The 22,941-nt window shown below is 51.7% G+C and overlaps 1 protein-coding gene and 1 long non-coding RNA gene across 5 annotated transcripts in view; one reads left to right on the forward strand and one right to left on the reverse strand.

Moving 5' to 3' along the window:
* Positions 1-22,941, reverse strand: part of Bcl11b (BCL11 transcription factor B) — a 91,815-nt gene that overhangs the window by 14,180 nt on the left and 54,694 nt on the right. The window lies entirely within an intron of this gene.
* On the forward strand, positions 12,260-13,512 carry LOC121822479 (uncharacterized). The gene is made up of 2 exons (XR_006063616.2): positions 12,260-12,459; positions 12,726-13,512. It is a non-coding gene; the product is annotated as an uncharacterized LOC121822479 (long non-coding RNA).

Below are 22,941 nucleotides of genomic sequence, written 5' to 3' on the forward strand. Positions count from 1 at the left end.
GGGGGGGAGTCCCTTATCCTGTACTTCCTGGGAACACAGCAGGCAACTCAGGAAACATAGAAAATGCATGCCCTGCACCCATCACCATAGTCTGTGTGTTTTGCCGTGGTCTGTGCCGCAGAGAGTGTCACCACCAGGTTTCACGGAATGTCGGTCCTCCGTTTCCCCAACTGTGTGTTTCCTCGCGTTGTCAGCCCTACTTTATGCTGGTCACTGAGCTGAAGCCTCATTCTTTGACCTCGGCCTGGTTAGCTCTGAGTCATGCGAAGAAGAGTTTGGGCCCAAACCCCTTAGGAAAAAGAAAGCAAATCCTGTCACGGGGCGAGTGGGCCCCGTAGTCTCACAGCCTGTTAACTGGAAAAGTCAGAATTCACACTCAGATCTGCCTGCCCTGGGTTCACTTTGTGTCCTTATTCACAGCTAGCTGCCCCCCCCCCTCACCACAACAGAAGTGCCAGTCCTTCTGTCACCGGCCCGGAAAGGGGCCTGGACCACTCAATGCAGTCAGTCTACCTACGCCAGCGAACACCAGACAGCTGGACAGGCAGGGAAGCCCAGTGGTAAGGGTTCAAGTGCAGAAAAGAGCCAAGAAGAAAGAGGTGGGATGGTGAGAAAATCTTACTCTCTTCCCCCCGCATGGGACCAGTGCAGCAAAGATGACCATGTGGCTTCATCTACCAGGTGTTAACTCACCCCGGGAGGAAAAGCTCTGTACTTACCACCGCCACCACAGTGGCAAACCAACCGCCACACAGTCCTCTCAACAGCCAAGTCTTACTGGAAATGTGAGTGAGTCTTGTTTCCCTCCCCTCCAGGAGGCCACGGGTTGGGGTATGGGCATGATGGTCGGTTAAGTATTAGACCCAGAATATTGTCAGGCTGAGCCAAAGCTGTTAAAGGACTTCAGAGATATGGGAGGGAAGAGGCAGGAAGATGGGGGGGAGGGTGTCTAGGGGTGATATTCAAGCCAGACCTGAGAGAACCAGGGGTGCTGAGATGAGGGAGAGACGGGCCTGCAAGATAAACTTCGTGAGCGCACCTAGGTGTAGGACAGGCAGCCATGATGGAAGACACAGCTCTGCCTGCTGGAGGAGAGGGAAGTGGGAGAAGCCACAGACACCCTCATGGAATCCAGAAGTTTTGCATTCCAAAGCCTGGGATGGAGGGCTGGCCCCACCCACCCACTCAGCCTCCCAAACCAAACCACACTAAATGCTGAATGTTAGGATTAGTCTGTCCCCAGGAGTTCCATCTCCCAGGTCACACTATGTCTGGAAACCCAGAAACTGTAGCTTTATGCAAATGTTGCCAGCAACTCCCAGGCACCCTTTATCCTTGAGTTGGGCCAACCCTCTGGCTCTCTACACCCCACAGAAGTGTAAAGCACTGTGAGCCAGGATCTCTGAGCATCCAGACATGGGGTGAAGGGCTGCCTTCATGGAGCTACAGTCCAGCAAGACGCTGGTGGTTATGGGATTTCCAGCAAGGGTTCAAGCCACTGGTCCCTAATGAAGAGTGAGTCCTGGCAACTTGGGAGCCCTGGGGGAGACCCTCGGAGGACACCCTAACGTTGACTTTAGAAATGAGAGAAAGGACAGGCCAGCGGAGGAAAGTAAGTGCACAAAGCATGGAGATGATACCCTCTATGCAAAGAGAGGAAATACTGGAGGTGGACCTCTAGATGAGGTTTGGAGCCCATCTGAGGAGAGACTGAAAAATGTGTGGAAGAAAAAAAAAAAAAAAAAAAGCCTTAGCCAGAGATAAATTCCAACTTCTAAACATCTCAGTGAAAACGGTCATAGTAAAAACACAAGTGTCTTCAAGCCTATACTCAAGGCCTTTACAAGTCAAGAGCTGTTTTGTCAGGCAAAAATCTCACTACAGCAAAGAACGCAGGCAAAGCCCTTGGACAGTTTCCAACTGGATGCCCCCTCCACCCTCCCAAATGTGGGGACGACAATAAAAATGGAACTTCAGACCAATCTGTGAAGGCCTCTAACGTAGGAGGTGGCTCTCTCTCAGTCTCTCCGGCAGGTCGATTATCCCCAGCAAATGTCTCATTGGAGAGCTGAGAACCAGGAATGCACACCTTCGGGACCAGGGTGGTCTAGGCTAAATGGAACAGGGGCTTCAGCTGCAGGCACCATGCACCCGTCCTGTCCCCACACAGCCTTTATTTCAACCGTTCGAATTTGTGGTCAGACCAGGTGTGCAGTGTCAGGCTCGGGGAAACAGCCACCCAGCTCCAAAACAAAGAGAAATCGCTGACCGAGAGGTATATCCTCCGAGTAGGGTGAAAACACCGGTGTCTGTGACAGACATGAAGAGTGGGGAGGGCAGGATGCAGAAGACGCGGGATGCAGATCCCTTGATATCTGCACATCGTGGGCTTCTCTGAACCATGCCAGCACTTCTCCAGGGGGTTTTTCTTCATGTGTGTGAGGATATGTGCCCGTGTGTGCTTGTGTAGGCCGGTGCAAGGGTGCAGGGAGAGGTGGTCGAAGTGTGTGTGTGCGGAAGCCACCTACGATGCTATTTCTCAGGAGCCATCCCTCTTGGATTTGCTCTGTTTTGTTTTGAGATGAGGTCTCTCACTGGTCTGGAGTTTACTAAACAGGCTGGACTGGCTGGCTGGGTAGAGAGCTCTAGGGAACGGCCTGTTTTGGCCTCCCCGGTCCTGAGATCACAGGCTCACGCCACCATGCTTGGCTTTTTTTCCCACACAGATTCTCGGGATCAAAGGCGGGTCCCCGGGCTTGCAAGCAAGAGCTTCGCCAACTGTGCGATCCTCAGCCCCCTCCTGTGAGACCTGAGGTGCTGATGGACACATTCATCTGAGTGGCTGTGTCACCTCCATGCCACCCCCACTCAGTGTGGGTTTTTCAAGAGCTCTGGAACAGGAGTTGGGTAGAGAATGTGCCAGAAACTGGCAAACCATACTTAGCACTTAATGGCCAAAAGGCAGTGAATTTAGGCAACAAATCGTGAAGGCAGGGAGCCACTGGAGGTGTGTGGGAACGGCCACATGTGCACCTCGTACTCTCTCGTGGCAGCGGGACTGCACCCCAGGGGACTCCCTTCCCTCCTAGGTGACACAGGACCTCATGTGTCATGGCTTCCTTCCCAGGAAACTCTCTATCCGTCCTTCCTTTCCTTAAATCCACAAAAATTTCCACTTTCTACCCCAAGAAGTATGGCCAGGGCAGTAAATCTCGTTTTAATGGACTGTACGTTTAGCTCTGAGGAGATAATTGACGTTATGGAGAGCCTCAACGCCGAGTTATATAGGTTAGCTAATGCAGAGGGGACTCATTACCGACACACTACAAACAAGTCGTAATATATGTATATTGTTCTGAGTGGTGTTATAGCGAAAGTGTGCCGGTCCACGGGGATTGATAAAGCGCGAGAAAACAGCAGATCCGCACTTGTAAATTTGTCTCATTTGTCTCTGAAGTTAAAGGTTATTCCCTTGTTCTGAATTTGTAATAAAAACATGCTAGCCCAGGGTTTGTGGAGAATGTTTGAATATTTAAATTGTGTATAATGATAGGCAATTATAGGGTAAAAACTGGACCTTATGAATGGGGGGAACGCCATGTGGATCACAGAGTGCTTACCCCCGACGACTCCTTTATCTTTAATGCATTTTGTAAGCATCACCACCCCAGCTCTCCCCCCCACCCCCGCTCCTCCCCCAAGGGTTAAGGTACACATTATATTCCACAGCCACTGAGTAGGGACCAGCAAGACTCGGGTTGGTCTGGGCAGGTGCCCCCCCTTTCTCCATTCTGCTTCCTTCGGTATGCAGCGTGTCTCTCTAACCCCAGAGAGAAGCTTGAGGCAAACGGCTCCTCTTGCTCAGAGGTGGTGTCAGTGCTGCTGTGTGGCTAAGGAGATGACAGGCTGGGTGCAGGGGGGTGGGGCTCACACAGGACATGTATGAATTCCCTCTGCCCCTCTTCCTCCATATTCCCACCCCCCCCCCACAGCTGTGCCCACAGCCCGGGGCAGGGACAGGAGTGGTCTTAGGGCTCTTTGCTGCAGCCCAGGTGCCCACCTGGGCCCGGGCGCCAATCTCCCCAGGTTAACCAACTACAGTGTAAGAGTAACTCCAGCCAGCTTGTCACCAAGCACAAAAGTCATCAGCCGGTGACTGCTCTTTTTTGCACCACAATTAAGACGAATCAATACGACGTGCCACAAATGGTATTTTACTCTCAATAAGAACCGGAGCTGAGTTTATTCAGAATATTTTAGCGCTTCCCCGGGGGATTTTGGGCCGACGCAGATGGCAAATAAAGTACTCAGCCTAAGGCTACAGCACATTATGGTAATTCTGATGTCAGATGTACTTTAATATACAGCTCTATTTAATCACCCCATTATTTCACATTTCCATATGAAAAACCTGCGGCTCTTCTGCACAGCTTTCCCTCTGCCACCGTGCCAAGCTTCCTCCAGCCCTCTGCCGGCAGCCGGGCTGTGGTCATCCTCACCAGGCACAGCCCTACAGCACTGGAGTTTCCGGGTGCCCAGATGAACGATTAGAAAATCAGAGGACTCGGACGCAGGCCAACATCGCCACCATGGAAGACAGAAGTTAAGCACATATTCTCACACACACACACACACACACACACACACACACACACACACACACACACAAAAACTGAGGAATATAGGGGTGACAAAACACATATACACAGACACACACACATGGACACAGACATGGGCATAGACACACACACACACACACACACACACACACACACAGGGACACACATACACAGACATGGACACACAGACACTGACAAGGAAAGAAATTATTGCCAGACAGTGGTTACTGCTATACTTGTAACATGCCATCCCCCAAATACTGACAGCCCTAGCAAGGTGGCTGGGTAGCCTAGCATCTAGGTCCAGCCACAGCCTATAACCCATACCAGCTGTACCAACTGGTCCTTCCAGCATCCTATCCACCACCCTAGGACAGGAGGAAGTGTGCACAGGCAGCCAGGAGGGCTAGCCCAGTGGCAACAACGGTGGAGGTCGGAAGGGGTCCGGCTGGGGAACCGCAGCCCAGGACTGTAAGGTCTGGGGCCGGAAGGTTCCTGGGCCTGGACACCATACCAGAGAACCGGAAACTGTAAAGCTCAGACCCCCAGGGAGGTGGGGTCCTGAGAATTCACATATCTGCAGAGCCTTAAGGCTGGCTGGCTGGCCATTTGGCGGAGAGCTGTCCGTGGAAGCCAGAGTTTTGGCTGGGCCCAGGAAACCACTCCTGTGTGGTCACATGGCGTTCCAAAGGAGCTGGGCACAAAACCCACTGACCACCCAACTCTAGATTTCTTGAAGATGAGTCTCCTGAGGGAGGCCATGACACCTGACACCTGGCCCTACAGAGTGTCACAGTGATGAGTTAATTTCAAGCCATAGAACACCATTCTTGGAAATAGTTACAACATGGGTCATTAGAACAGGCATTTGCCTGAGAGCAGCCTGGGTCCTGACTCCTAAGAATGGGGGCAAAAGGGGGGCTCCAAGGAGAGAGGGAAGTGGAGAGGGAAGAGATGAGTAGGGAAGGAGGCGGGGAAGAGAGGAAAGATGTCACCACCAAGCAAGCCCAGAGAACATTCCAGAGTCACCAGGAAATTCCTAGAGACTCCACTCACCAAGACAAGTGTCAGAGCCAGGTATGGTGGCTCCTAACTGTAATCCCAGCACTTGGGAGGCAGGAGAGCCACTGTGAGTTAGAGGCCAGCTTGGGCTACATAGTAAGTTCTGGGGTAGCCTGGGTTAAAGAGACTTTGTCTCAGAATGGGGAAGACTGTAGAGAAAACCAGTTTGATTACTTGAAAGTACAGGTGTCTGGCCCACCTGACCACACAAGTTCTTCGGGGGATGCCTGTGACAGCCAGCTTGCCACCTGAGACCCCTGCTGCCTGCATGGGACACATCAAAGTCACCCTTAAATCCGAGCCAATCATGTAACACTAAAATATGCTTTGGGGTAAAATTTGACAGTGGAATTCAATCTCAATTTCTAGGGCCTTAGATTCCTTCCTGTTGATCTTCTGCAACATAAAAATGGATCTTCACATTCCTGGGCCATTTTCTAGTCTTGGAAAACAGGCTAGACCACTGGGTCTCAATTTCACCCCTCTAGGGGCCTTTGTCTGGAGACATTTTGATTGTCGTGTCTGGCAGGAATAGAGGGGAGCTTCTGGCATCTCTTGGGCAAAGACCTGGGAGGCCATGATGATGAGCAGGCCATTCCTCCCACACTCACAGTGTGACCCGGCCCCAACTGTACAGCCCAGAGGGTGAGCAGTCCCGGGCTGGACTCTTCAGCTTCTATACGGCCCCCTCCCGCCCACCTACCAGAAGAAAATACAGGAGCAAAGTGAGACCAGGGTGAAGAGGAGAGAGAGAAGGGAAGGAGAGGTTAGAAGGGACAGCAGGCAGAAGACAGAGTGGAGGAAACCACATCATCTCCCTCTTGTTGACAAATCTCAGAGCTGGAGGCAGCCTTGAAGCCTCCATGCCTTGGACCAGGGATGGCAGCTTGAAAAGCCAAAGCAGGCAGAGACCCTGCCCCACCCTCGGCACCCCTGCCCCGCAGCCCGCCACCAAGCATCCCCATGTGTGGGTCACACCCCCCTCCAGAGCTCGGCGGCCACGAGGGCAGGGCAGCAGAGGCTGTCCTAGATTAGGCGGCTCAGCTGCGAGCTCTGCAGCCGCTGCTGCATGAGACGAAAACCCAAATACACTTCCTGAAGTCGGAGAGATAAAAATACAATTTCTGCTGCGTAGACCACTCTCGAGTCTCTGTGTTACATATGGGGAGGTGGGGGATGACCGTGCAAACATAAGTGATTTAAAAAAAAAAAATGATCTAGAGAGATTACATAAAAAGCACAATTAAGGGACGCTCACCATCCTGGGGCCTTCCAGAGTGTGCCGCTTCTGGGCTATTTTTAGAACAATCACTGAAGTGATTCTTCTTAGTTGTAAAAACACTCCAAATCAGAAAGTCAATTTTTCCTCTATTTGCAGAAGTGAGCTGGCTCCTCTGGACGGAGCGCGCGTGTTTTGCTTGGCGCCTGTTCATAAGACTGTCTTGGCAGCGTTTCCTTGGAGCGCGCACGGTGAACCTGGCTCGCACACACAGTAGCACTTTCATTTGAAGCGCCCCAGCCACGCTTCCCTAATAACAGCCTGGGAACTGCAGAACGCCCGCCCGTGAGCCCAGCCCTTTAAATGGGGAACAGAGCAGGGCTCTGGGGCCGGCTCACCACAACAGGGACTTAGGCTCAGGCCTTCTGTCCAGAAACAAGGCTCCCATTAAAAGCGGAAAACAAAACAATACCAGCAAACTACTTTCTGGCAACAGCCACACGCTAACTCTCATCTACACACACACACACACACACACACACACACACACACACACACGGGCCCACCCTTGCTGGCTCCTTACAGCATCAGGCTACCCCCGACAGATGCCAGTGTTTCCAGTCACACTGACTGGGTGGACAGACTGACTGTCCAGCTTCCTCGCCGTAGCTGCAACTGAATGAGTGAGCTCTAGTCTCCTCAACCATGATGTGACTAACACCAGTACGAAGACGTAAGAAAGAAGGGCACGGAAGGGGGCTATGTCTGGTCAGTGCTCTGTAGACACAGCGCCCTTACCTGAGTGGTAAGACTACAAGGAGTAAATGAATAAGTGATTTAAGTGAATGAATGAGTGGCTACGTGAATAAGTAGTAAGTCAGTGACTGAGTGAACGACTAAATGGTGAGTAAATAATGAATGAGTGAGTGAACGAATGAATGAATGAATGAATGCAAACCAGCAAGAGGGGGCTACAAGGTCCCATCTCACAACTACTTGTGAGCACATTCCTCTGTTAGTCCCACTTGGCCCTGCAATGGGGTCTGCCACTCAAAGGGGGAGTTGCAGGTACAATTTCCATCCCTCCACAGCATCAAGAAATGTAGCTATTTGGGCCTCTCAGAGCTGGCTCGTCACTACCGGCTCTGTTTCACACATTCCCTTTTCTTTCTCTCTCTGTGTTGTTTACAAAGGTTTCATTATGTTTTCAACTAATCAGAAAGGCCCCGCTAATACACAATTAACATGTGATTATAAAAAAAAAAATTAAAATAGCTTCCAGAAGAAGGAAACGTAATTAAGTAGAGAATGCTTTTCAATAAGAGCTTGCTTTAACCCATTGTCAGAACACAGTCTCCGTTCGTCCACAATGCCTGGAACAGATGCCAAGGGCAGAATGTTAAAAGCAAGTGAAAAAAAAAAGGACATTATTCTGGGGGAATAATAACCACCGCTTGGCACAATGCGCCAGGGAACTCAGATTCCGGCAGCAGAGGGGCAACCTCCCCCAATCCACTTACATGCTGCAAAAACACTTCCCTTCCACAGATGTAAAGCGAATGCCTGTGGCCAAGCCCAGGACAATTGGAACAAGTGTCCAAGGTATAAGGGGCAATAGGGTACACACAGGTCTTCAAAGCCCTCTGCTAGCAGAAATTCTAGTCTTCATTGAGGAATCCCATGCTCATTGCTGGTGATTATTTTCTTTTAAATAATCTGGGTGTGAATTCTAGAAGGCTCTGTCTTCCAAGCCTTAGCTTGGATTTGAACCGGCTGTTCAAGAAGCCTTAGTGGGCAAGTCATGTCACTCTCTTTCCCTACATCACTAGAAATACTTCTTTATGCCCCCCAGATGCAGCCATTTCACTGGTCCTGATGCAGGTTGATGCAGCTTGAGGCACTGGCTTATCTCTGCCCATCAGCATGGCCCAAAAGCAAACTGGAAATCTGACAGTTCCCAAAAGGATGGGGGTTTCATGAGAGCCAAGCACATGCCTGGCCCACGATGCATCTGGGGCTTATGGTGGTACTCCCAAACATAGTGGAAAAGAAGCATGTCCAGGACCTGTCTTCCCTCTACGAATGCTTAGCCTAGGGCTAGATCCAGGCTTGACCATCGAGTTCCCCTGTACTGGTCTAGCAGTGCAGACTGGTGACATTATCACCAGGAAGAGGCCTAGGGTGTGGTCAAGACACCGTCACCCTATTTCTGCGCTTTGAGCCAGTTCATGTGACCTATACTATGCTCAGGCAAAGAATTTAACACCACAGCTAAGTAACTGGGCAAAGCACCTAACTGCTCTCAGTCTGTCCCTGGTTGTGAAATTCCCTGTCTATAAAAGAGCTTTGGAGGAGAGAGAGAGAGAGGGAGAGAGAGAGAGAGACAGAGAGACAGAGAGACAGAGAGACAGAGAGACAGAGAGACAGAGAGACAGAGAGACAGAGATTGTTCCTGGGTGATAGTCCTAGAAGAAGAAGAGGAGGCAGCCAAGTTTGGAGAGTGTGTTCAAGAGCCAGCCTTTAACCAAAGGGCATACTGCCTTCCATGGCAACAGCCCAAGGAGGAGGCTAATAGCCAGACATGAGGATGGGCATCTCATCATGCTCACATGGCAATCCCATCTTACCATGACTCCCAAGGGGGGGCAGCAGCGCCAGAGCACCAGAGTGCAGCTTATTTTCCCACAGAACCGCATTGACAGAGGGAAGGCATTGAGCAGGACAGAGCCCCAGCCTTCCCACTCCAGCTGGCCTTGGCTCAGAGCCTCTGATGTCCAAGATGGCCAATCCAGGTCTCAGCTCTTAGACTACTGTCCCACTAAGGTGAAGGAAGGACCTTTGTCTCCTGAAGCAAATCGAAGTGATGCTCTCTGAAGTGTGCTGAGTGAGCCAGGCTGCGCTCCCTCATCTACGCTTACAAGTCTTGCACAGCAAACCCACCCTAGGCACGCACAGCAGTCCACTCTGACCCACAGCTCAGTTCATATCCAATGGCTCCCCAACATCCCCCTGGCTTCCTCTGTGGTACACTCCATCATACTTCCGCCTCCCTCAGCTGACTAGAGCTCGCTCCAAGGAAGAAGGCACTCCTGGCATCCTAACCTGGTCCCACTCTATCCAAGGACACTTCTCTGGGCGCAACACCCTCAACATTATCATGCCCTCCTGGGGCTTGCTGAGCAGTTCAGAACGCCTTTAGCAATCCCAGGTGAGGTTTGGCCCCTTTGGATTACCGTCTGAGAATCCAAAGCCCCCAAGACATAACAGCAACCTTCCAGAGGCCAGACTATCCCAGGGCTTCTGGCATAGAAGCACTCGAAACATGACACAAATGCCATCCCTTTGTCTACACCCTGAAAAGACTGGTCTCTCATGGGCAGGAGCCTGCCCCCACTCACCCCTGCAATCCTATCACCATATAGCACATAGTAGGTAATCAAGCAATTCCTGCCGGATTCATCTGAGATGCTCTCCTACCCACTACCCAGAAGAGCTGTTAAAATTCTGCAGTCGGCGCCCGCCCTGCGCGCCTGCACCATGCAGCAAGAACTGACAACTCTTCCTAGATAAATATCTGGAAAGAAGTCGAGAAACAATTAAAACTAGAAGCTAATAAATGATGAAGAAACCCAGGAGCCAAGTCCTGGCCCACTTCCCAGTCTTCATTCATGCATCAAAAAAGCCCCAGCGGTCCGAGGCTTTGAGAGGGCAGCTGGGCAGTGGGGCTGTCCAGTGTAATATAAATGGGATGCGATATGATCGAAGGCCCTCATTGATTCCCACAGCAGACACTATCTCCCGGTGCCCCCCACCTCCTGCCACAGCTCCCCAGCCAAGCCCCCTTCTCCGGGAACACGTGACAGATGATCTTGTAACCAGGCAACCAGGGGGAAGAAAGGTTCCCAAGTTCCTCTACATGAGCGAGCAGGGATGGCTGCGTTCTTTGCATGGTGGCTACTGGCTGCAAATATCTTTTCTGGGTCTTAAAGAGCGGGGCAGGGGCAACATTTCAACACCGCAGCCTCCCTGTCCGCACCAGGTGGGCTGACCCGTTCGTTGGGCATGTGGCAGCTCCTTGTCCTCTCCAGACACCGTCACTCAAAGCTGGCTCCCAGCAGTTGGCAGTGACAGGCCCAGGACACTGTCTTCCCAGAGCAGCCCTCGCTCTGCAGCAGCCCCCCACCTTTCCTGACCATGCTGGGCCCCAGCTGTGACAACAGGCGAGTGCCCGCCACCCTCAAGGTAGCTGGAAGGATGATGGCACTGTGAAGAAACGCCTGCCTAGTCAGAGTGTGTGTGGGTGTCTGGGAAGATGGCAGGATATGAAGGGGTCTCGGGGGCCTTACGAGTGAAATGGAGTCCTATGGATGGTCATGGTGTGCACCTGCAACCTCAAAAACCATGATGGTCCTCAGGGTGGAGGAGGCATTCCAGAAGCCCAACACCTTATGTTTACTTTGGTACCTCACCTGCTGGGTGTTTTTTTTTTTGGGGGGGGGGTGTTCAGGTTCCTAACCTCAGAGAAGAAAGCCCACCATACTAACCATGGTGCTATCAAGGCTCAGGCTGGAAGTTGTAGAAAGAAAAAGAACCTACTATGTGCTGGGAACGTCACTCAAATGCTACTCCTATACTTAAGGATTTCCTCTCATACATGGCAGTTTACTCATCATTTTTGTTGTTGTTGTTGTTGTTCACAGTTAGAAGAACTGAGGCCCCACACCAGAGCCAGGACCCACAACGGGCCTACCCTTCTGCATCCCTGGTCCCTGAGTCCTTGGGTGCACAACCCAACCTCTGCTCACAGTCACTTAGCTTTAGAGCACATTCTAGATGGAAGGCTGGTGACACAGAGCCAGAAGCAAGGAGCGGGTATGTGGGAAGAAAAGGGTCCCTGGGCAGAGGACATACAGCATCAGGGACCCGGCAAGTACCACGCACCACCCTGGAGGCTAGAGACCCAGTGGCCTCTCCTGCCAATCAGCAGAAGCTACAATGCAAAGCAGGGTCCTACGCTTTGAATTCACGGCAGAAATGTCATTTTTTTTCTCTCTCTCTCTAATATCCATAGCTCACCTAATAAAGAAAATGAGTGAAGATGAGAAATTGAAAATTGGAAAGAGAATAATTTTTTCTTTATGTGACAAGACTCCAGCCCCTCTGGGTGTCAGGAGGTGTCGAGGGGCATTCAAGAAGGAAATGAAGACCTTGCTGGAGGGGTGGGGAGTGGGGGGGATCACCTGCATATCTAGCGAACCCCTTCTGATAACACAGAGAGGCCCATCCGTTCTGGCCCCCACCCAGCCGCATGCACAGAATAGGCTTATTATGACATCTATCTGAATGTCAGTGACCAAAGCCTAGGGCTGGTGAACAGTTCGGATGGAGGAGGCTTGGAAGCCATCCTTCAATTTACCAGCAGCATGAAGGAACCCATCCCTAGACAGTCATCTCCCACACATCTCTGCCCTGGGATATGGGGCTCTGAGGGTCCCTGGACTCCTGCCTCCCCATTTGGAGCCCCCAGTGGGGTATGGAAATAACACCAATAAGCAGAAGGTACCTCCCAGGACACAAGGGCGTGGAGCGGTGTTGGGAATCGATCAATCACAGCCCGTTGACACTAGCATCTCCAATGCATCCCCATTACATCTAAGGGCGGAATGGTTTTCTGGGAAGAGAAAGGCAGAGCTAATGAAACCACAGGCTTGGCACAGGCTGCTGGCACAGGGTGCCCAGCCAGAAGCTTTCTTCTCCCATCAGCAAAGTCACTGAAACTTTGGGAGTTGAGGTCACTGAGTTCTCTGCTTTTTTTTTCCCCAAAGGTCAAGTTCGTCTTGAAGGAAACGTACAAGATACAGACAAGGATGCGGGAGAGAACGTAAACGCTAGCTTATGTTACACTCTGTTAGACTCAGGAGCTGCCATTCGCTCTGGTGTCAGAAGCTGCAGTTGGAATTTATTCTTGCCCCTCTCGGCATTTCCCCCACCCCTGAAAATGCCTGTGATGTTGCCATTTTTAATTGCTCTGTGATGTTCCTTCCTGTGTCAGCTTTCATGGCTCTCTTCCTATGGGAATCGACTCCCTTCTAGTTTCCCACCTATCACAAGGATGCCACAGGTGTTTGCACACCCCCGATGCACCGCTGTGGTCAGTCTTCGTGGTGTCCGTGGAGTAGCATCCCTAAGACAATGACACTGAGTGCTCTTATCACATGCTTCCAGCTCCCATATGCAGACAGCTCCATCTGGACACCCACCCTCAGGCCCCAAGGATACTGGCCTCCCCTACCAGGGACCAGTACATCAGGAAAAAATTCCCTCTATGCCACGAATTACCATGGGAAAACATTGCTCGTCGAAGGCCAGGAGGAGGTGGCCTCTTGTTGTGCCTGCCAGGCACATCGCCGTCTCCCAGGGTGCACTCCTGAAGCAGGCTAGCCCGGGTGACATGCCTATGTACCTCACTCAGGCTCCCAAGTCACAGAACAATGCTCTGTCCACAAACAATCATGTTTTGAAAAACAAACAGAGAGAGCGTGGCTGGTACTTTCCCAATCCTTTCCACTTCCTGGAAATGTGAGATAATGAATAAAAATGTTCATTACTGAATTATTCACTTTTCCTCCCGATTCACATCCTGGTAATTACCGTGACCAGCCTAATAAAAACTGCTACAAACCGAGGGTCAACTGGCAGTTAGAAGTGTTCATTTTCATTTCAATGTATTCATCTCTGGCTCCTAATGGCCTCATTTTCTCCCATGCTCCTTAATAAATACCACTGAATTACAGGTTAAATAGCTAAATTAAATTATTGCAATTATAGCGTGCAGAGCCCTGAATCCGGGTTTACCTTTCCTAGTTCAATTAGAGGCGAAGTTTCCGCAGCCGCAGAATCCTGATTGCTGTCAATAATCTCAACGCTGAGAGTCTCGCCCAGATATTTGGTGGGGTTTTATTCTCCCTTCTCATGTCTAAGGGGTTGATTGGAGCGCTCTCCAATGCAACCGAATCACACAATCAAAAGTGGTTTTTGGAAATCGACCACAAGACATAATTGGTTCTTTTCTACTGAAAAGAGAGAAGACTTAGCAGGGTTCTGGCTTAGATGCGTGTGTGTGTGTGTGTGTGTGTGTGTGTGTGTGTGTGTGTGTGTGTGTGTGTGTGTGTGTGTACATAAGCCCCATTTTCTGAAGGGAAAAGGACATTTTAACACATACACAGACCCTCTTTCTCATGCCACCAGCCCAGAGCCATTTTCCTGGTCCACACTAAAGAACTTGTTCAATATTTAAATATATTCTTCGAATGCTGGTTACTTTTACCTCTCCACAGGATTAATTATCCAGCATCCCCTATAAGACAGAGTATCTTAATAATACAAAGTGCCTGAGAAGGAAAAGAAAAAAAAAATCTGCCAGTTCTGTTTCCCCAAACTGCAAGCTATGACAGTCTATTTCTTGTGTAACAGCTCCCCCTGACTTCTCCATCCCTCGGCTTCGAAGGCAACGAAGTCTACCACGGACAGGGACTCCTGTGTTTTTTTTAAACAACACTGCTCTTAACACAAAGCACAGGTAGGTGGCAAAACCCCAAGAGCCCACCAAGAGTACATAGAGATCCAGATGTGGTAGGAGTCTGTGGCGGGGAGAAGAGCCCTCGGTCCAGGCACTGAAGGCCAGGTCTGGCTAGTGCTAAAGAGACAAACAGCAGACTCCCTGGCAACCAGAGGAGGGGATCCGGTGGAAGAAGCCCCATGCCCCTACCATTGCTACGTGCCAAAAAACCAGGACCCACTACCCAAGCCAAGGGATGTGAGCAGTCCCCAAGATCCTAAGCACAGATGTAGACAGCTATGTAAGTCTTCATGCTTGCTGAAGGCATGAGCCTATAACCCCCACCCCCAAGCAGAAAAGGATGCCTCCACTTTAGGCCCAGAACAACCAAGGCAAGTTGTCCACGTGTTTACAGTCACAGCCACAGTCCCAGATCTCTGCAAATCTGCTCCAAGACCTAAACTGCAACCCCCTCCACATCCCCAGGGCTATATGTCCCTGGCCTAAGGCAAGGGGCTGGTACAGTTGTTGCTGGCCTACCATAAAGCAGACCAGAAGCTGCCAGTGAGCCTGGAGCTTCCAGAAGGTTAAGTCTGCACCTCAGTGACCTCCAAGCAGGGGCCTCCCAGGCCAGCACAGAGCATACCAGGTCAACAAGCTGGTGGTGAAGCACTGGCTATATAGAAGGCGTGGCTCTCAGGCCTCTCCTGCACCCCACAGGGCTACACAGGGCCATGGGCTCAGCCATCTCCAGCAGGCAGGGAGAAGGCAGAACACTGTGGTAAGGCAGGCCAAAAGGAACACACAACACCCCAGGTTCCCAAAGGGTAAGGCAAGTGGTCTGTGCCAATATGCCTACAAGGAAAGAAGCGATTCTGGCCAGGGATTTCTACCCTAAAGCAAGATCTGGGCTATCTCTGAAGAAGGCCGGGAGATCACACTGGCCAGTAGCTAAAGAGCTGTTACATACAACACATATACTGCTGGAAATGAGGAGGAGAGCATGAAAACACACACACATACACATACACATACACACACACACACACACACCAGGTACACTCACATCTTGATTCAATCCTGGCAACAAGCTGAGGAACGCACCAGCACCAGCACCACTGTCCATCTCATGGTCCATCTGAGATGTTTCTTCCCCATTTAGAGATGAGGAACCTCTAGGGCTCAGAGAAGTGAAGTCCCGAACCTAGGGTCACACAGCTGGAAACCACTGAGTCGTTTCTAAATAGGTTGTTCCCTGAGAAATGAGCAACCCACTCTTGCTCTAGAGCAGTGGTTCTCAACCTTCCTAATGCTGCGACCCTTTAGTACAGTTCCTCATGATGTGGTGTCGTCGTCCCCCCCCCACACACCGTAGAATTATTTCATTGCTACTTCATAACTAATTTTGCTACTGTGATGAACTGTAATGTATAAATGTCTATGTTTTCTGTGAAAAGGTCAGTCAACCCCAAAGAGGTTGAGACCCACTGCCCTTGAGTTACAGTTAGAATCTTCTCATGTCTTAGCTATAACATATTAAGTACTAGATTCAGATTCTTCAGGATAGGACAGCTTTTGGAATAATCTCTGTAACATGCCATTTACCTATGTTCTGGGCATCTCTGGATTTGAGTATGTGTCTCTTGTTGGATGTTGTTCTTGTTGGTTGTAGTTCCGTTTTGTTTGGGTCAGTACCCTTTATTTCTGCTGGACAATATTTGATAGTCATTCCTATTGCATATAGTTTTGTGTTAGGTTAGAACTTTCTTGTTAGACACTCGAGCAATGTGTTTGCCTTCAGACGCTGCCAGCGGCCAGTTCAACCTCCCCTTTGCATTACGTCTTAGGCACTCCAAGGATGAGCGTTGCTGGCTGATTATAGGTCTCAGGAGAGTCTCTCTTCCCTCGAACCCTGTGCTCTGGTATCTCCTCCACCTGCTTGGCAGGGCATGAGATGTCTCTGTCCCCACGAATGTGGGCTCTGACTCTCAGCAGACCTCTTGACATCCAGGCTGTGGCTTGGCACAGCACACTGCTCACTGTTGAGACCCACACCAAGGTCTCCAAACAGATGACAGGGAGAGGTGGCACCTCAACCATGCACACACCACAGCTCCTTGCTTGGCCTTGCCAATTAGACCCTTTTCTTATATGGATAAAGTGCCTGGCACCGAAGTGAATAAAGCAATAAGAGTTCATTTCGGCTCCGTGTCAAAGGAAGTCAGCCACCGCCGCCGCGGTAGAAAGGCATGGTGAGGACACATTCACGGTCAGGAAGCAGAGATGGACGTGACTCTCAGCTCCCTTCCAGAAGCCCAGCCGACAGGACAGTGTTGCCACATTCTAGGTATGTCTTCCCTCCTCACTCAACCCTCTCCGAAAACACTCTGTGGCACACCCTGAGATGCATCTCCCCTAGGCGATTAAAGTCAGTCTGACAGGGATAAACCATCACATCTGGTGATCCTTTTGACCAAGTATGGAGCTCAGGGGGATTCTTACTATAATGTTGCCCTCTGCGGTAAACTCATCCAAGAATGGGGGACGGTGATCTTCTCTTTCTGCCGACCACCTGCTGGAGTTTCCATCAGAGAAGGTGACGAGTGGTGATTTGGTGATCTACCCAAAGCATACCTCAGAGCAGAGAAGAAGACAGCCCAGGCCTGCAGAGGGAAGACCCCAACACAAGAGTTCCCTTCAGGAGGGGACATAAAGGACACCAGAGGAAGGCCAGGGGCTCACGAGACAGAAGACCAAGGGCCAGTCTCACGTAGACACACACAGCTCAAGGGGCCTGAGGAGAAGGAAGAGGTTATCTCTTAGCTACAGGAGCCAAAATCCAACAGCACTTATGGGTACCGGGCGAATGAGCCTCCCTGACCCAGTGTAACTCAAGGATGGAGACGATGAGATGGGTCTAGAGCTGGGCAGAACAAGCCTAAGTCTCTCATAGCTTTGACTCTGGCTCTGGTCGCGGAGAAGGTAGACCAGAAGCCTCTACAGCCCCACCAAGACGGCACCTACCACTCAAGCGCTCCGGGAAAAGGCCAGATGCTGAGAGACCACCTCCATGCAGGGCCAGGTCCACCCTCGGTGGCCAATGCCCACCCCTGTCTGGCAGGATAAATGGCAGCCTTCTCAAGCCCCTCCTATACCAGGGGAAGTACGAGGCTGAGCCCAGTCACGTGGCATCTCAGTGAACCCCAGAAGAGAATACAGAGGCTGGAGATGGGACACAGCTTCCAGCAACGACCAGTCCCCTCTCCCCATAGGCTCTGTTCTTGTCCTCTGTGACCTTAGAGGGCATCGCGAAAGGCAGAAAGGGCACCAGCTCAGCCAGACTAGAGAAACTTCTAGAATGAGATATCCCTGAATCATGGAGGCCTTTCTAGCAGCTGGTAATGTGGGCTCCAGGACGAGAGACTGCAGAATCCACATCTCCTTTCTTAAAGCTTGGGTCATTGAGGTCAATGGAAGAGAGTGTATACACTGGAACCCTAAGGGCCAAGGTGGGGAAGTAGGGTTCTTTGCTGGCCCATTCACTGGACAGGCATTTCCTGTGCACCTACTCTGTGCTGAGCACAGGGGAATCCACAGCGGTTCATTCACTCATTCAGTGCCCATTCGTTATTCGCTCACCACACGGATGGGTCTGCTAAGCGCATCTTTGGGTCAGGCAATATACTGGGGCGTGGAGGGGCATTAGGAAAGGGAAACCCCCCATCCAAGGCACATACAGGATGCTAACATAGGGAAGGATAGAAAGCTGTGGGTCAAGGAAGGAAGCAGGCACAGCTTGCTGTGTAACTAATCCTACTTCAGCATGCCAAGCCCTTGGGTCCATACCTCAGCTGCTGAGCTTCACCAGGCTGTCAGCAGACTCCAGAAATCCTTACTGCCTCCTATCCTTAGCCTCTACAGATGGAAATCCTTCCTTCCTTCCTAGGGGCTCCCAGACACTGCCAGCCCCAAAGCACGGATATTCTTAGACTTCCCTAGTTAGGGACCTACCTGCCTTAGAATGTAAGAGGCTGCCTCTCCTACAATGACTCAGGGTTTGAGCCAAGGGGGCAGAGTCCTAGACCCAGACAGTAGGTGTCCAAGGTGACTAGCCATTCCCAGGAGGTCTGAAGGAAGGCCGGGAGGCAGCAGGGAGGCTGGAAGGCCACCACCGCCTCCGTTGGCTAGCCGCATCTGAGCTCACTGTGTCTGCAGAAGCCAGCAGCTGTGAGTGAGGCGGGCTAGCCAGAGGGAGGAGGCAAGAAGGGGACCTCAGAACCTCACCCCTCCACACAGAATCTGTGCTCCTCAGCCAGTACTCCTGTGACACTCTGCCAGTGTAACACAGTGACTGACCAGCATCCTCCACCGGCTACCTCCTCAACTGCCAGGGCCAGTGCCAGGCAGCCCAGGACGTGACAAGGGTCTAGGAACTTCTCTTTTTCTGCCATACACGGGCAGAGACCAACGAGGAAAGGAACACTTTAGACAGAGCTGAGGCCCAGAGTGCTCTTCATTCTTGGGTCCCTGACGATGGCCAGGAAGGACTGTGGGCATTTCATGTACGAAATACCAAAGCCATAAGGAAAACTCCTGAACCTTGCCGCATAAAGCCACCGGCTTCCTGGTTCAGAGCCCAGATGAAGCCCACTGTGTGTGACCTGTGTGGTGCAATCTGTAGCACTGCCCTTATCAAGGGCATACTTGGACAGGTGTGCTAGGCCCCAGATCACCTGGCCATGGGTCTGGTCACATGACTTCTGCAGGCAGAATATCTTCTGGCTGCTCCCCAGCTACACCTCTCAGGGCAGGGACAGAGAGGGTCCCAGGTGATCTAGAAAGCCGCTAAGGGCCTTGCTGGTGGCCAAGGGAACCCTGAAGCAAGTCACGACAGTGCTTTGATCCTGGGCTATTTCTTCAAAGCAGGGTGTCTAGAGGGTCTGAACCCCTAACAACAAACACCCAGGGATACCCTGACGGAGCTGTCTTCACTCTGGGGATCCCCATGTTCTGGAAGGCACATTCAACCCAAGGCCCTCAAGCAGCATTGAACCAAGGGCAGTTAGTCAGGAATGAGGCCCAACCCAAATTCTAAATTCTAAACTTAAAATAGTATGAAATTTTTTTTAGGACCATGGTGGCACATGCCTTTAATCCCAACACTTAGGAGCCGGAGGCAGACAAATCTCTGAGTTCAAGGCCAGCCTGGTCTATATAGTGAGATCCAGGACAGCTAGGGCTACATAGTGAGATCCTGGAGACAGAGACAGAGACAGAGAGACAGAGAGAAAGAGAAAGAGAGTGCAACTCCCAGGAAAGCTCTTTGCCCACGGGAATCTCATGTTGCAATGGCCAGACGTTGGACAGGTCTGTCCGTTCTGTGCTCCACCCAATGGTTGTACCTCTTCCCCCCTTCTGGTGTCAGTCACACACAGTTGACAGCCAGGCTGGCTACAGCAGCACCTAGGGAGAGGGGACAGTGGCATGAAGGCCCTCCTGCTTGTCTGGCTTGTCCTGGGTCGGCTCCAGGAGCCTCCAGGCTGCCTGGGATGAGCCTCCTGTCCTGAGGAGGGCTGGCTCCCACTCCACAGCGGTACCTCTTCCGGTCGGCAAGTGAGGGCAGGAAGCTTGGGAACTGAGTGAGAACACAGAACCAGCCACTTCCCACCCTCTACCAAAGCAAAGGAAACAGCGGCCCGCATGTCTACTCCCAGAGCAGCTCAGGTCCCCACACCAGATCACACCCCACACACTACTGACAAACCCCACAGCAGCGCTGTGTAGAGAAGGGCCTGGGGGAAGGCAGAGAGGGCCTCCTGGAATTCACCAGAGAGAAGGAGACGCAGGGAAGGGACACGGAGCCAATGGCGCTCGCCTAGTGATGCCCAGGATCAGTTGCCCCGTGGACCACCAGACCCACTCTCTGGGACAGACACGGAAGGAGGGGCCGGGGTGCAGGTCAAGAGAGCTAAGCCCTCTGCTTCAGCTTGTGTCTCAACTACTGTCAAGGTATCACAGTGCTCGTCTCCCTCAGGCTTTGACCTGCTAAGCCTCAGTTTACCCATCGCTAAGATAGAAGTAGCCATCACCTCTGCAGGGCCCAAACAGAAGGAGGAAAAGGAAATGACCAAGCCACCGGTGGTAGGCGGGTGTTCCCACCTCTCTCTCTCTCTCAGCGCACATTCCTAGTGGACCCTAAGACTCCTTGTTGACACGCAGTGTCTGCTGACATCAGCAGAGAATTCTTGGGTGACTGGAGAACAGGCCATGGCCCTGGGGTGGAAACCCACAGAGACCACAGAGGCCATGTGACAGAACAAGGCGCAGCCAGGGGTAGGGCAGTCTGAGGAGAGGCCCTACCCTGGATGTGATTCCAACAGAATCACCCGGGGAACACGTGGGACCCCAAGGGAAAAGTAAGCCATGTGCCAGACCACCATCTCAGCAAGATGCCTGGGCGCCTGGCCCCGGGCTGGGGAGACTCAGCCTCAGTGAGCCAGTGCCTACTTTCCAAGCTGCCAAGAGCCACCTGGAGGGACCCTGGCATCCCTAGCATTGGTGAAATATGAGAGCCCTGGGGTGGTCCTGGTTCATCTGCCATGCTATTTGCCTCTAAGTCTGGATCCTTTGGTCAAAGCCTTCCCTTCTCTGAGCTCTAAAGGCAAAACCAAGAAACTACAATGTATGCAAGTCGGAGGGTCTGACTTTGACACACACCAGCTCTCACCAGGGAAGCTATTATCCATTGTGCCCCTCCCTCCACTCAGGAAAGCTCTGCCAGAACAGAAGTGAAGCTTCAACTCCTGGCCAGCATGATCAATTATTACTGCCTGCCTGCCTATCAGCTTGAGCTATCCAGGTCAGGGAAGGTGGTGATCACCTAGTAATGTCTGCCATGGGGCAGGAGGGATCCACTCAGACACGAATGCCGTGTGCATGCCTGGCCCGAATGCATCCTCAACATCCTGCCCCTTATTTTAGGAAAAATAAAGAGATGAGACCAGGACTTAAAAAAAAAAGAAAAGAAAAGAAAAAGAAAGGCTGTTGAGCTGTTCCCAAAGAATGCCTGAAACCACTGGAAAAGGGAGGGCTGACAAGCTACCCAAACCCCTGGGCTCCAGGAGCCCAGGGCAAGCATGCAGCTTTTAGCCATCTTGTCTGCAAAGATCCTTACTGTCCACGTCTTCTCTGCAGAGAAACCATTTCAAGATCTCACTGTCCAGCTAGCCACCGTCTAGTGCCTTGCCTAGCTTTGTCGGCGTCAAAGAGGCTCCCAAATGACCCCGAGCTTGCACGAGGATGGAGAAGCCCTGCTGCCTGATGTCAGCCATGATGAGGATTCTCCCCGCTCTGGTTTGGACACAGCCTGACAAAACAGAGAAGCAGCTTAGGGAGGGCCTCACCCCGGCTGGATGGGGGGGGGGGGGGGACAGGCCTTCCCACTGGAGCCCAGGGATGTCATTGATGAAAGGGTTTCCAAACCTAGACAAGCCTAGGGTCCCAAGGTGGGGCCCAGCCTTCCCATCATCCCTCAGCTTTGGGGTTGCTGCAGACGCATCGGATTATTACGGACAAGACACTTTCATTCCACATACGTGGGCATTTACCACACAGCGAGGTCAATCACAGCCTGCCTGGCTGGAGCCTACCATGTAGCAGCCTTGCCCTGAGCACTGCACACACATGGACCGGCGTAACACCATTATCTTCTAGGAGCAGGGAAGGAAACTGAGGCTGGAACACGAAGGTGAAGAGTCACCCAGCATATAAAGGGGCAGAGCTGGGTCAGGCCAGGGCCCATCTTGTACCCCACAGGGCGCTGCATGCCACCTCAGGCAGTACCATGAGAGCGTCAAGGGGTACAGACACCCACCCTGAGCCAGCACCTGAACCCCACTGAGCCGGAGCAGGGCTGCGCACTTGGGTGCTGCTTCCACACCCCACTTCTTCCTGCTGCTGTGCATTTATGGCCCCCCTCGAAGTACCACAGCAGCTAGTCACAAGCAGGCCCTCAGAGAGGAACAGAGACATTCCTCATCTGGAGCATATTGTGCATGGATACATATGAAGACGTGTAAACACACAGACCACCTACACTTGCATCTGAATGCACATGAACACACTCTGTGCATGTGTGAACAAGCACATATAAATACACATGTGCATGTGTGCATGTGAGCACATGCGTGCATTTACACCTGTCCACCCATCACCCATGCATCTGCATGTTTCCATACGTGTGCTCATGTGTACATGCTTGCTTGTATGTGTACATACATAAAGGTATGTCTATGCATGTTCACATGTTGCAGAACTACTAGTGTGCATGCTTACATGAATGTATATGTGCACACATGTCCCTCCTGGATCATCGGGCCCACTGTTCTTACATCCTGGGCCAACACATGATCCTGGCCTGCCGGTCCATTTCCCACTCTGAGTTCGTATCAAACTTGTCCCCTCCCACCAGAGCGCCCTGCAGC

The sequence above is a fragment of the Peromyscus maniculatus genome, chromosome 14 (genome assembly GCF_049852395.1).
Source record: "Peromyscus maniculatus bairdii isolate BWxNUB_F1_BW_parent chromosome 14, HU_Pman_BW_mat_3.1, whole genome shotgun sequence".
Lineage (NCBI taxonomy): Eukaryota > Metazoa > Chordata > Mammalia > Rodentia > Cricetidae > Peromyscus > Peromyscus maniculatus.